At 40.6% G+C, this 13,617-nt stretch overlaps 1 protein-coding gene across 1 annotated transcript in view; it reads left to right on the forward strand.

Moving 5' to 3' along the window:
- LOC115477560 overlaps positions 1–13,617 on the forward strand; it is a 239,357-nt gene that overhangs the window by 8,388 nt on the left and 217,352 nt on the right. The window lies entirely within an intron of this gene.

Below are 13,617 nucleotides of genomic sequence, written 5' to 3' on the forward strand. Positions count from 1 at the left end.
ATAAACAGTGGGCCTTCTCTAGGAGGGTCTTTTGCTAAGCAGTGGTAAGCCCAACACGGGCTTACCGCTTGCTAAACAGAAAGTATCGCCAGTAGTTCCCACCCCCAGTGCATGCCATTTCCACGGTTTATAGAAGAGGACTTTTTTCAGCGCTGATTTTTTTTTTGGTGCCGTATGTAGATTCTAGCCCATAATGCATTGAGCCCTAACTGGTCTTGTCCTTTTAAACCTCTCCTCTATGATCTGTGCTTTCTCTCCCCTTCGTCCCAAGCTTTCTCTCTTTTCTAACTGTACACATATGGGTGTCCTCATATTGTCAGTCATCATAATGTTTCCATGCAGTCTCGCTACTGGTACCCCTTGTTCCTTGTGGAACAAGCTACTTCATGAGACCTGAAAACAATCAACGAAACAACTATCTTTCGCAAATCCCTCAAGACATATTTCTTCAACAAAGCCTACAATGAAAACCCAGAATCTTACTAATTCACCTCTGAAAACCCATCGTCTAATATACCTATTAAATTCCTTCCTTCTTCTCTCTACTTCTTTCCTTAATTAATCTCTGCACAACAATAGTTGTACCTGACATCCAGGATTAGCTGTGTGTAACAAAACTAGGTAAGCCACTTTGAGCCTGCAAATAGGTGGGATAATGTGGGATACAAATGCAATAAATAAATAAATAAAATATCCAAATGATGACCTAATTGTTCACTTTCCAGTCAAGCCTCAAAACAGGTTATCCATGAATCCTCACATTTTCATTTCTTGATACCAATGTAAATATTTTTAATTGTTACTCCTTTAAGGCATCCTGGATTAGAACACCACATCAATAAATCTTACTACCCCCTTAAAATACAGACTTTTTATGTTACTACTTAAAATTTTAAAAGTCAAACTTGAGAAATAGAAAAATAGTTCAAAGTACTTAAACCAGTATTAACAAGTAATTTAGTTGTTTTTATGGCATTAAAAATATAACATTTATCATTTCTTTTTAATTTTTCAGAGGTGAATAAGGTGGTAGCTATCCCAAATCAAACTCCAATCTGCCTGTTTAGCAGTGGATTGTCACGCTATGCTTACTGGTAGCTCTAGTAACATATCCAGATGTGATGCATCTTCTATATGTCAATTTTGCTGAATTATGTGGAACAAGCTGAGGGCAAACACAATGGCTGCTTAAGCATACACGCTGGTATCCTGGGGTGTTGCTAGGGGCAATAATTGTTGTGCTTCTTTCTGTCATCTGGATTTGGCTAGAGGTAAAAGAAGAAGTTTCCTGAATAAGACACATAAGGGATGCCATTTCTGCTATCTTTTGGTTGTGTACGATCCTTCTTTTATTCATTGAACAGACTATACAGATTGCAGAGTGGCAAATTAATAACTGGGTGTAAGAAATATTAACTAATTAAAATGTCAATGCACCAGTTTCATTAATTTGTTCATTCCTTTTTTTTTTTTGTCATTTTCAGCTTTCCTTTTCATGCTAATACATTTTGAGAGAATTTCAAATTGCATTTCCAAGGGTAAAAGTACATAAGTATTGCCATACTAGGACAGACAAGAAGGTCTATCAAGCCCAGCATCTTGTTTCTAACAGTGGCCAATCCATGTCACAAGTACCTGGCAAGTTCCCAAAAAGGTGCAATACATTTTATGCTGCTTATTCTAGGGGAAAAATAAAGAAAAAAAGGATAAGCAATATAAGAGAAAGATATTAAAAAACAGAAGTTGGTGGAGGGATAGTCGATTATTATAATCATCACAAAATAGGGGCTCGCCAAGATTGGTGTTATAAACAACCCCGGTGACTGTATGAGACTTCCCCTCTAAATTATGATAGCATCATACATACACTAAGAAGACGTAAGGCACGCACATTTGAATTTCTACTAGTTTGTGTATTGTATATCCTAGAAATAAGCAGTGGATTTTCCCCAAGTCCATTTTAATAATGGTCTATGGACTTTTTCTTTAGGAAGCTATCCAAACCTTTTTTAAACCCTACTAAGCTAACTGCTTTTACAACATTCTCTGGCAATAAATTACAGAGTTTAATTATACGTTGAGTGAGGAAAACATTTCTACGTTTCATTTTAAATTTACTACTTTGTAGCTTCATTGCGTGCCCCCTAGTCCTAGTAGTTTTGGAAAGAGTAAACAAGTGATTCACGTCTACTCGTTCCACTCCACTCATTATTTTATAGACCTCTATCACATCTCCCTTCTTTTATAAAACACTTGTGTATATAGTTTTAATAGATCTTGGTGTTTGTTTTACTGCTTTAGTAGGAACTTGGCTTTCAATATCAAGACAGAAATGTAGCTTGATATATTGCAGTGAATTGATATCACTATGGCAGTTACATTACTGTAGTACTATCAGAACTAAAGATACCAAAACTTAATAATAGTAAACAAGGGCACTACTTTCCAAATCAAAGTATCCTTTAGCAAATAATCATGACATTCATTTGTATTATAGCCTTAAAAAAATATGTAGTTGTCATAAACTGTAGAAACTTGCATGAGGATTTGTGCACTACTGGGATAGTTCTGGATGCGTATTTTATAAAAACTCGTTGGTGTCTATCTTGGCTTTTTAAAGTAGGGACATGAAGGGTAATTTTATAATAGGCCACCTAGGTTGAATGGTAAAGTCATACCATCATCCCTTTTTCTCACGACCACCCCACTATGCTAATTGTTCGATGGGCAGCCCTCAGCTTTGAAGTCACCAGCAAGTGTTCCTGCATCTCCTCTGCTTGTTGATGGAGAAAGCAATAGTTGCTTACCTGTAACAAAGGTTCTACGTAGACAGTAAAGGAATGAAACAACACTTTTCCCACCTGCCTTGCCCCTCTTCTGCTTGGTGAACATGTTAAGATATGGACTGAAGTGAAAAGGGAGGAGCTGCAGTTATTAAAGTCACAGTTAGTGCAGGAGCACCCAAGCATGTTCAAGAGCCTTTCAAACAAAAGGTTTCCTGAGCTAAAGGAGAGCACCTCATATGGATCTATTCAGAGGATATCACCAGTGAGTGTGGCTGCATTCCCCTGCTTTAGGCAAGCAACTATGCCTTCCTTCTCCCTGGAGGGCTTGCAATCTAATGTTTATACCTATGACAATGGAAGGTGAAGTGACTTGCCCAATATCACGAAGATTTGCCGTGGGATTTGACCCTGACTATGAGGTCCAAAAAAGGAAAACCAAACAATCCCACAGGAAATTGAACAAAGGGTGGGAATGGCCAGTGTGATAGTCCAGGTAAAAGTATAAGTCTTTAATAAGGGTATATGTGTAGCCATTTTGTGGAGAATACGCAATACCGAGGATTTTAAGCCAAGATAACAGCGTGCTTTGTTATTGCTGCAGATTACTCTTGTATTTGTTAGGACATTGGACTCTCGATGAAGGCATAGGCTGAAACACAGACCGTGTTGAGTCCATCTTCAAGCAAATGTCAGCTTTATTATGTTGATGCAATGCGATTACATATATACCCTTATTAAAGACTTGTGCTTTTAACTGGACTATCGCACTGGTTTTTCCTGGTTATGAGCTCACATCTCGAACCATTAGGCTGGTCGCACACTCCAGCCATTCTTTATAAAATCACCTTGCAGATATAAATATATATACTTTGTAGTAAGTGTGTTCAGGTACAGATTTTGGACAGATAACAGCTGAAGTCACAATTTACATACAGACTTTATAAAATATGCACATTCATGTGTACAATATAAGTCAGAATTTACAACTGCTCCCAAGCTGGTGTAAATATCCAGGGCTTCAGTTTAGCCACAAATTCTGCAGCTTTTTGGAGGCAGTTTTATAAGGGCACATAAATGCTTATTTTGCCTTTATAGAGTGGCCGGAAATATTGCTAAGATTTTAGGACAGGATCTGCCAATGTAGGACTTTTTCTAAAATACACGTGGTAATGGATGTTTATGCACTGGCTACGTGTAGCAAAAGCATCCATTTTAGACAAAAAAAAAACATCTAAAATATCCACAGTCTTTTTGAACCATCGCAACTTTCTGCCTATCTAAGTAGCAAGAGATCAATTGCCCATGAATTGTAATGTTATATGTTTTGCTAGGTGAGGGCTACTATCCTCTTGTCTTTTGCATAAGATATCTAAGTCAGGATTCTGACATAATTTCAATTTCCTTTTGAATTTCACCTGTTCTCCTTCCCACATTGTTGTGGACTTAATATTTAAGTATATTTTTCCCTTTTTTTTTTTTTTTAAATAATGGCTGTTTAATTAAGCTTAATTACCTTAGGGCCATGTTTACTAAGGTGTGCTAGCATTTTTAGCACATGCACACAATTAATGCGCGCTAACTGTGTAGGCACCCATGAGAATATTGTGGGCGCCTTTACAGTGTACGCTAATGGTTAGTGGGCACTAAAAACACGAATGCGCCTCTAGTGTTGCTTAGTAAAGAGGGCCCTTTTTACCAAGCTGCAACAAAAGGGGGCCTGCTCTGGTGTCAGAGCATGTTTTTGATATGTGTCAAGCAGTGGCGTAGCTACGTGGGGCCTGGGGGGCCTGGGCCCCCCGTAGATTTGGCCCTGGACCCCCCTGCCACCGACCCGCCTGACCCCCCCCTCCCGCCGCCAACCCACTGTCGCCTGCCTTTGCTGGTGGGGGACCCCAACCCCCACCAGCCGAGGTCCTCTTCTTGCAAAAGGCTTCCTTCTGTTTCTGATGTGCTGCACGTACAACGTACAAACAGAAGGAAGCCTTTTGCGAGAAGAAGAGGACCTCGGCTGGCGAGGGTTGGGATCCCCCGCCAGCAAAGGTAAGCAACGGTGGGTTGGCGGCGGAAGGGGGGTCGAGAGGGTCGGCAGCAGGGGGGGCAAAGTCGGCAATGGCCGGGGGGGCTCTGTACCCCCCTCCCGCCGAAGTCTGGCTACGCCTCTGGTGTCAAGGTCTCCTTTTACCGCAGTGGGCAAAATGTAGGTCGTTCTTTTTTTCAGGAAATGGCCGTGTGGCAAGTGAAGCAGGCTTCATCAACATCTCTGGGCAGAATTTTACATACAGTCTGTGCCCTGAAAAAGGCAAGAACAACTCAAGAAAGCACAAAATGGGTGAAGGTGAAGAAAAGTTTCAATAAACTGTTTTTGCCTTGGTTAATTGGAACTTTCCTCACTTTCATCCGTTTTCTGCTTGCTTGACTTTTTGTGAACTTTGTTAAGAACAACTGAAGCTCAAGTATACACATGTTATCATATACTAGGAGTTTATCTTGTCGGGAAGACTGGATAGATCATGCAGGTCTTTATCTGCCATCATCTACTATCTTACTATGGAGCTCATTTTCAAAAGAGAAAAACATCCAAAAAGTGGAACAAATCTGCATTTGTTGACGTTTTTCTCACAAAAACATCCAAATTAGTATTTTCAAAACCAATCTTTAGATGTTTTTCTATGAAGTCTGTCAGAAGTGCATTCAAATCACAAGGGGGGCATGTCAGGGACGTGTTAAAGGCGGAATCTGGGTGTTCCTAACACTTGGATATTTTTCAGTCATAATGGAACAGAACAAAACCGTCCAGGACTAAAACTAAGACATTTTGAGCTAGACTGGTTTTTATAACAAATAAGGCACAAAAAGGTGCCCTGAATGACTAGATGACCACTGAAGGGAATCAGGGATGACCCACCCTTACTCCCCAGTGGTCACTAACTCCCCTCCCACCCCTACCCCCCAAAATGTGATTAAAAATATTACTAGCCAGCCTCAGATGTTATATTCAGGTCCATTAGAGCAGCATGCAGGTCCCTGGAGTGGTCTAGTGGTAGGTGCTGTGCACTGCAGACAGGTGGACCCAGGCCTATACCTCTCCCTACCTGTTACACTTGTTGAGGAAAATGTGAGCCTACCAGAAACCCACTGTACCCAAATATAGATGCCCCCTTCATCTGTAAGGGCTATGGTAGTGGCGTACAGTTGGGGGGTAGTGGGTATTAGGTGGGTTTTTGGGGCTCAGCAGACAAGGGGAGCAATGGTGAGATGTGTAACTGGGAGCATTTTATAAAGTTTACTGCAGTGCCCCCTAGGTCACCCCCTTGCTTTCCTGGCATGTCAGGGGGACCTTTCTACTAAAAATGCTGGCTCCTCCTACATCCCAATGGCTTGATTTCGTGTGTTTTGCACTTGGACTTTTTTTTTTTTTTAAATAGACCAAAAAATAAAACGTCCAGATCGCAAAACCTTGTTCAAAACAGTATTTTCGGAAAAATATAGAGACATTTTTCTTTTTTGAAAATGATCATTTTTCCTATTCAGATTTTGGACTTGTTTTGCAAAATGCCCAAAGTCAGACTTAGATGTCATATTGAAAATGCCCCTCCATGTTACATTATTAAGTAATACCCTATTATTTAAAGTTCTTTGCCATTATATACTGCATGATATGTTCATAGGATGCTGATCACTGATCAGTTGATACTATACAAAACCTTTTACTGAAGGGAGTGTATATAAAATCTTTAGTAATCTCAAGAAAAGCCAGGAAGGTAATCTTTCATTTAAAAAGCATACATCTGCCTACTTTCAACCACAATGAATCCTAAGTAGATTGCAAGTTACTTATGGGTATCAAAGTGATGATTCTATTGTAGCGGAAGAGCCACCCTGAGCTCCACTTGTTTTCTGTCTATCCCCCTTACAGGTCTCCTCCTAACAGCTGTAAATCTAAGGTCTGCCCTCCCCTTTGTTAAAAAGAAGCAGCCATATTGTGCTGATAGCTATTAAATTAAAGCAGAAAGGGAGAAGAACAAATGTGTAAACCCATCATAGCAGCGGGGATACCCACTACCTTTTCTTTGCCATTTTCTGAGGTCATAAAGTCATTGCGAGGCATCTGACCTCTGATAACCTCTTCAGTGCCTCAACCTGCAGTTATTCTTGGAAGAACCTAATTAAGCACAATTGAATTTCTTTGCTAACATTTGTCCCTGAAAAGATTCTATTTTGATTGCTCAGTGTCCGTTAGTGAGGGAAAAAACCACAAAGCGGATCCTTTTATTTGCAGTAAAGTCAGCATATGTTAGTTAAGGAATTGTGGTGTCTTCTGAATATATTAACTTCTTCGTAAGTTCACTTTTTTCAAAAATACACTTGAATTTCTAAATAATGACAGCGTTATTTGAAATACTAAGAGAAGACATAACTCCAGTTTAGTCAAGCATATCTTTCACTATTGTATACATAAATGCATTTATCTTCACAAACCTATGAATACATATAGGACCAGATTCAGTAAACAGTGCCCAAATTTGGGTGCCGGAACAAAAAGTCAGCATGGACAGCCATTCAATAAAGGACAATCCAAGTTGAAAGCTCGGAATAGAATAGCACTTAGAGCCCATGCCCATGTTGAAATTTGGGTGCTGGTATTCACGCCAGCTGAAACCTGGTATATATGCCAGAGTCAACAAGCACAGAAGAAACCAAAACCTTTGCGAAGGTCAAAATAAGCAAACAAAACAGCGAAGAATACACCGAAGATGATGAAAAACAACCAACGGACTCAAAGAGTTCACATCAGAAGTTTATTCCATACTTTTTATAGAATAAACTTCTGATGTGAACTTTTGAGTCCGTTGGTTGTTTTTCATCATCTTCTGTGTCTCCTTTGCTGTTTAGTTTGCTTACATACGCCAGAGCCCATCTCTTGGCATTTGGGTGCAGAAATGGTACTATTCTATAACTCTGGGCATATTACAATTTCTTGGACTGCCCGTGCACCGCCCCTAGTTACACCCCCTTTTGAGTTGCATACTAGAGATTTAGGTGTGCGGGGTTATAAAGTAGTGCCCAGGAAGATGCACATGGACATTTTTAATAATGCCATTTAACTGTAAAAATCTATTGCAATTAATTGGCTTGCTAGTCAATTAATTTGCATGCACATCTTTGATCAGCGCCCAAATTTTGGCACCCAACTGTGGGCACCAAATATCAAATTCAAGGAATATAGGCCTATGCGTTTAAATTACTGAAGCATGATGAGGAGAATGGTGTGGATAAAATGGAACATGGAGGCCCCTTTCTGCGGTACTCTGAAATCCCCCACACCAACTAGTCTTTCAATTTGGGATTGCTAGTGGAGGGAACTTGGTGATGCAAAACATGCATGCTACACTTTTTGGAGTAGTGTGCATGCTAATTTTATCAGGCTTATTAAAGAGGAGTGGAGGGGCATTTTTGATATTTATTTGTTACATTTGTATCCCACATTTTCCCCACCTATTTGCAGGCTCAATGTGGCTTACATAGTACCGGAAAGGCATTCGCCAATTCCGGTATGAACAAATACAGTAATGTTGTGGTAGGATAAGGTTCATGTGTACAGACACATTAGAGAATTGTAGAGAGGAAGACATCTTCATCCAATTTTGGACGCTTTGCGGAAAACGTCCAAAAATTCAGTAGCAAACATGGCCATTTTGAAACTAGAAGACCATCCAGCTTTTTGTTTTGAAAATGGTCATTTGCTAGATGTTTTTGTGCTCAGTAAGTCTTTTTGGACCATTACAATAATGTCCAAGGGAAAAATGCACAAAAACAAGCCATTGGGATGTATGGGGGCTGCTCTTTTAGTAGACTGGGCACATAGGCATGCTAGCACAGCACTGGAGCACCTAGAGGTACTGCAGTGGACTTCACATAAAAGATCCCAGGCACACATCTCATCATTCCCTCCTTATATTGTATGGTGATGCCTGCAAAACCTAAACCTAAAACCTACTGTACCTAACTGTACACCACTAAAATAGATCTTATGTCTGCAAGTGTCACCTATATGTGGGTACAGTAGGAGTTTGGTGGGCTCACACCAGGGGCGTAGCCAGTATGGGGCCACGGGGGCCTGGGTCCCCGTAGATTTGCCCCTGGACCCTCTGCTGATGACACAACCCCCCCTCCCGCCGCCGCCTACCTTTGCTGGCGGGGGACCCCAACCCCCGCCAGCCGAGCCGAGGTCCTCTTCTTCCCAATCCCGCGCAAGGCTTCTAGTCTGACGTCCTGCACAAACAAACTTTACCACCAAGAAAGCATTCTTCGCTCTTTGTAAACTGAAATGTATAAAGCCTTATTTCCCTAGAGATGTATTTCACAATCTAGTTCAAACACTAGTATTAAGCCACCTTGATTATTCCAATGGAATCTATGCAGGGTGCAAAGAAATGTTTCAAAGAAAATTACAAACTGCTCAGAATACTGTTGCACGGCTGATCTATGGAACATCGAGGTTCGAACGTTCGAGGCCATTGCGTGAGAAACTACATTGGCTACCCGTTAAAGACCGGATCAGTTTTAAAGTTTGCACCCCGGTGCATAAAATCCTGTACGGAGAAGCTCCAGCTTATATGGATAACCTTATCAACTTACCACCTAGGAACTCTGACAGATCATCTCGTTCGTACTTAACTCTCCATTACCCTACATGTTCTGGCCTCAACTATAAAGCCACTTACACATCCACCTTCCCCTATGTTGGTGCTCATTTGTGGAATGGATTACCTAAATCTGTAAAAACTACTCCCGATCATCTGATCTTCAGGAAAAAACTCAAGACCACCTTATTTGGAATAGCTTACGCTAAAGTCCTGCCGTTGCATCCCTAACTGTTGTACTGTACCTATCTTAATGACATCCTCCACTTTCTTACCCCTTCCCCTTCTCTGTAATTACTTACTGATCACTCCTACTTCCATGTACTTGATTGTTTATGCCAAATTAATGTATGCCTTTTCAGCCCTTTACTGTTGTAAGCCACATTGGGCCTGCCCGCGGGTGGGAAAATGTGGGATATAAATGCTATAAATAAATAATTTGTCTACCTAAATAATGAAGACCATCCAGGGGAAAAAAAGGTTAGAAATAGATGGGGTAAAGGCATGGGAGGGAAGGAAAAGGAAAGGGAGGGAGGGGATAGGATCAAAAGGGAGAACAGAGTGAGACTGCAATGAAAGCAGGAAAAGGGTAAGGGGATCAGAGGACAAGGGTGAGACCTCTGCTTTTACCCCTTCTCCCCAGAGAGTTTACAGTCTAAGGGGCCATTTTATTAAAGCTTAGTGCACAATAAATACCAAGAAGCCCATTTTATATCTACAGTTTTCTTAGCAGTTAGCACGTGCTAAGCTTTAGTAAATGGGCCCCTGTTTGTATCTAAGGTAATGGAGAGTTAAGTGACTTGCCCAAGGTCACAAGGAGCAACAGTGGGATTTGAACCTGGCGTCTCTGATTCTCAGCCCACTGCTAGCCGTCAGGTTACTCCTAATGGTTAGTGCAGCAGGGCTTAGAACCCACTATCTTTCTTTTATAAAACAGGTATCAACTAGGCAAGTTTTTGATGATTTTTATAAGTGTATGTTACAACATTACCTCCTTATGTATATATAAAGACAAGTTTATTATTTAAAAGAATGATATGAAATTCTACAGTTTTACAGGATTGTTCTGGAAGGTCTTATTGGGATAATTTTGACTGTTGACCTTAATTATCAAAATCTTTGGGGAGAGGGGTTGCAAGACTGAAGTTCTCTTCCAAACCTTAATACCCTTGCACTAACACTGGATTTTCCTCATTGTTAATTATTTCCTCTTTCGTATGTGGTCTAGCCATTTGATAGGTGTTTTCCTGTCACTGCTTGTTACTGCACTGAATAATCCATTTTTACTTTGTGTGAGCATTTATCACTAGTTACATGGTCTGTAAGTTTGTAAATCCCTCCCTTTTCTTGTTCGTATATCATCTACTCTGCCCTCTTCACCCTCTCTTATGCTTATACATAGAGTGAGATCTGTTTAGGAAGCATTCTGAGCAAGTAAGGGAAAAACGGAAAACCAAGACCTCGAGAAACATTGTTTTTTTGAGGAATGCAAAGGACCTTTTAGATTTAGCTAGACTAGTGGTTCCAAAATATGTCCCACGAGAACCTCAACACATCTAGTTTTCAGATTAACATACCATAGTAAACGACGGCAGATAAAGACCTGTACGGTCCATCCAGTCTGCCCAACAAGATACACTCATTTTACATGGTATGTGATACTTTATATGTATACCCGAGTTTGATTTATCCTTGCCTTTCTCAGGACACAGACCGTAGAAGTCTGCCCAGTACTGTACTGTTCTTGTACTAAGTTCCAAAGCTAACGTCGAATCCCCTTAAAAATATACACTCCAGCCCATCCATATCTATTCAGTCACGATCAGGGCGTAGACTGTAGAAGTCTGCCCAGCTCCAAAATAGACCAATTAACCAGGTCATCAAAGCAGATATCTCATGAATATTTACTGTGGATATCTTGAACTAGACTTTTTTGGCTACATTAGAAAATCACTGATCTAGACTCATTGAAGATGGAATGCATATCACATAGATATTAGTTGCTCTGCTGGGATGTGTATCAGGTGAATATTAGGGCATTGTTGAAATTAGTAACATTGTAATTTCAAAAGGAGCCATCCTGAGAGCCAGAATCATCACCAGCCAAGGTGGACAGCTGGGAAATGAGTTCCTGTTTGATGGCCAGCTCAGCTGCTCAGTCAGTCAGAGCAACTTGGTAACTAAAACAAAATCTGTCTCCCCTACGGAGTCTCTTACCCCTTCTGCCTATTTCCTGTTGCCATTCTCTCTCTCTCTCTGTTCATCTCCCCCAGTCTATTTTTGGATTATACACATTAACTACAAAGTTCCAAGCATGTCACAGAGGTCAATTACAAAATTATAATCATAACTGATAGCATTCTCCTCCCAAATTATAAAAAATCACATACCTAACTAATAACATTCTCCCTATCCCCATCCTCATTACTCCTCCAACCCTCAGCCCTTATTAAAACAAGTTGTAAACTTTGACTGCTCTAGCCCATCCAACTAATTCTTTACCTTCTTCAATGTGTCACAGACACCTTACAATCAGAGAGAAAACATTCGGCTGATCCCCATCACTCCATTCCTCTACCCCTTAAACCTTAATAGGGGATACAAAAAAAATGATTTAATCTATGAAATCAAGACCAATCCTGTCAGCCTCTTCTACATTTTTATTTATGTGTGTACCAGTTATCACCAAGATGTTTAGCCCAGTTATGACTTCTTAGAAAACTCCCCCCCCCCCCAAAAAAAATAACACCAGATCAAAAATGAAAGTCTTGTTGAAATAACCAAGCCTTGATTCCTCATGATCTTGATCAAGTCACTTAACACTCCATTGCCCCCAGGTACAAACTTTTAACGTAAGCCCTCCAGGGACAGGGAAATATCTCCTGTACCTGAATGTAACTCATCTTGAATAACAACTGAAAAAGGTGTGACCTAAATCCCTTCCCCTTCACTAATTTCCTGAATCAGAGGAAATTATCCTGAAACCATAAATTCTCTGGAAATGAGTTAATTTTGGGGCATTGTAACTAAAACTTTATGTGTCGTAATTGTTACATGAGTCACCCTGGGCTCCAGAGCAGGTAATAGACCCTACTCTGAAGATCAAAGAGCCCGGTCTAGGATATAGGGAGTCTTCAGCATATGTAAATATTGAGATCTTTGATAATGTAAGAGACTGAGTACCTTACAATTTGTACACAGTTCTGCTTGCAACCATTGCAGCTTCTTAGAAAGTGAGGTTATATCAGATGCCTTTTCCTGCTTAATAACTGGGCCATCATATTTTGACTCAGCTATAATCTATTTAATTTATTTAGATTTTGCTCACACCTTTTTCAGTAGTAGCTTGAGGTAAGTTACCTTCAGCTACTTTGGATATTTCTCTGTCCCAGGAGGGCTCACAATCTAAGTTTGTACCTGAGGCAATGGAGGGTTAAGTGACTTGCCCAAGATCACAAGGAGCAGCAGTGGGATTTGAACCAGCCACCTCTGGATTGCAAGACCAGTGTTCTAACCACTAGGCCACTCCTTCACTCCAGAATCTTGCTCTTCTTTGGGGTTCTATATGGAATGTCACTACTCTTTGAGATTCTGCATGGAATCTTTTCACTCTTTAAGATTCTAGAATCTTATTTACTTAGATTTTACTCACACCTTTTTCAGTAGTAGCTCAAGGTGAGTTACATTCAGGTACACTGGATATTTCTCTGTCCCAGGAGGGCTCACAATCTAAGTTTGTACCTGAGGCAATGGAGGGTTAAGTGACTTGCCCAAGATCACAAGGAGCAGCAGTGGGATTTGAACCAGTCACCTCTAACCACTAGGCCACTCCTCCACTAATTGATGTTTTTGTGATCTGCGATGAAGAATGTTATAAAATTCTAGTTGGCTAATAACAAATGTGTGAAGTCCTGACACAAAATGCATCAGCTGACAACATTTCTTGAACAGGCAGACATATTTCTCCCAGATCCTCTCGCCCACACACATTCTTCTGTTCTTCAGTCGCATTTCAGACAGTTTCAACCTCCACCTACCTCTACAACCAGTCAACTTCCATCATCCTGTCTCTATCCCCATTCCCATTGAACATGAGGCCCCCACCCCAATCTTCTCCAGAGACTTTCTTGCTGCGGGTGCATCTTTCAGAACAGCTGCTTTGTTTCCTGCAGTGTTGAAGATTGTGC

This window comes from Microcaecilia unicolor, chromosome 9 (genome assembly GCF_901765095.1).
Source record: "Microcaecilia unicolor chromosome 9, aMicUni1.1, whole genome shotgun sequence".
Taxonomy (NCBI): Eukaryota; Metazoa; Chordata; class Amphibia; order Gymnophiona; family Siphonopidae; genus Microcaecilia; species Microcaecilia unicolor.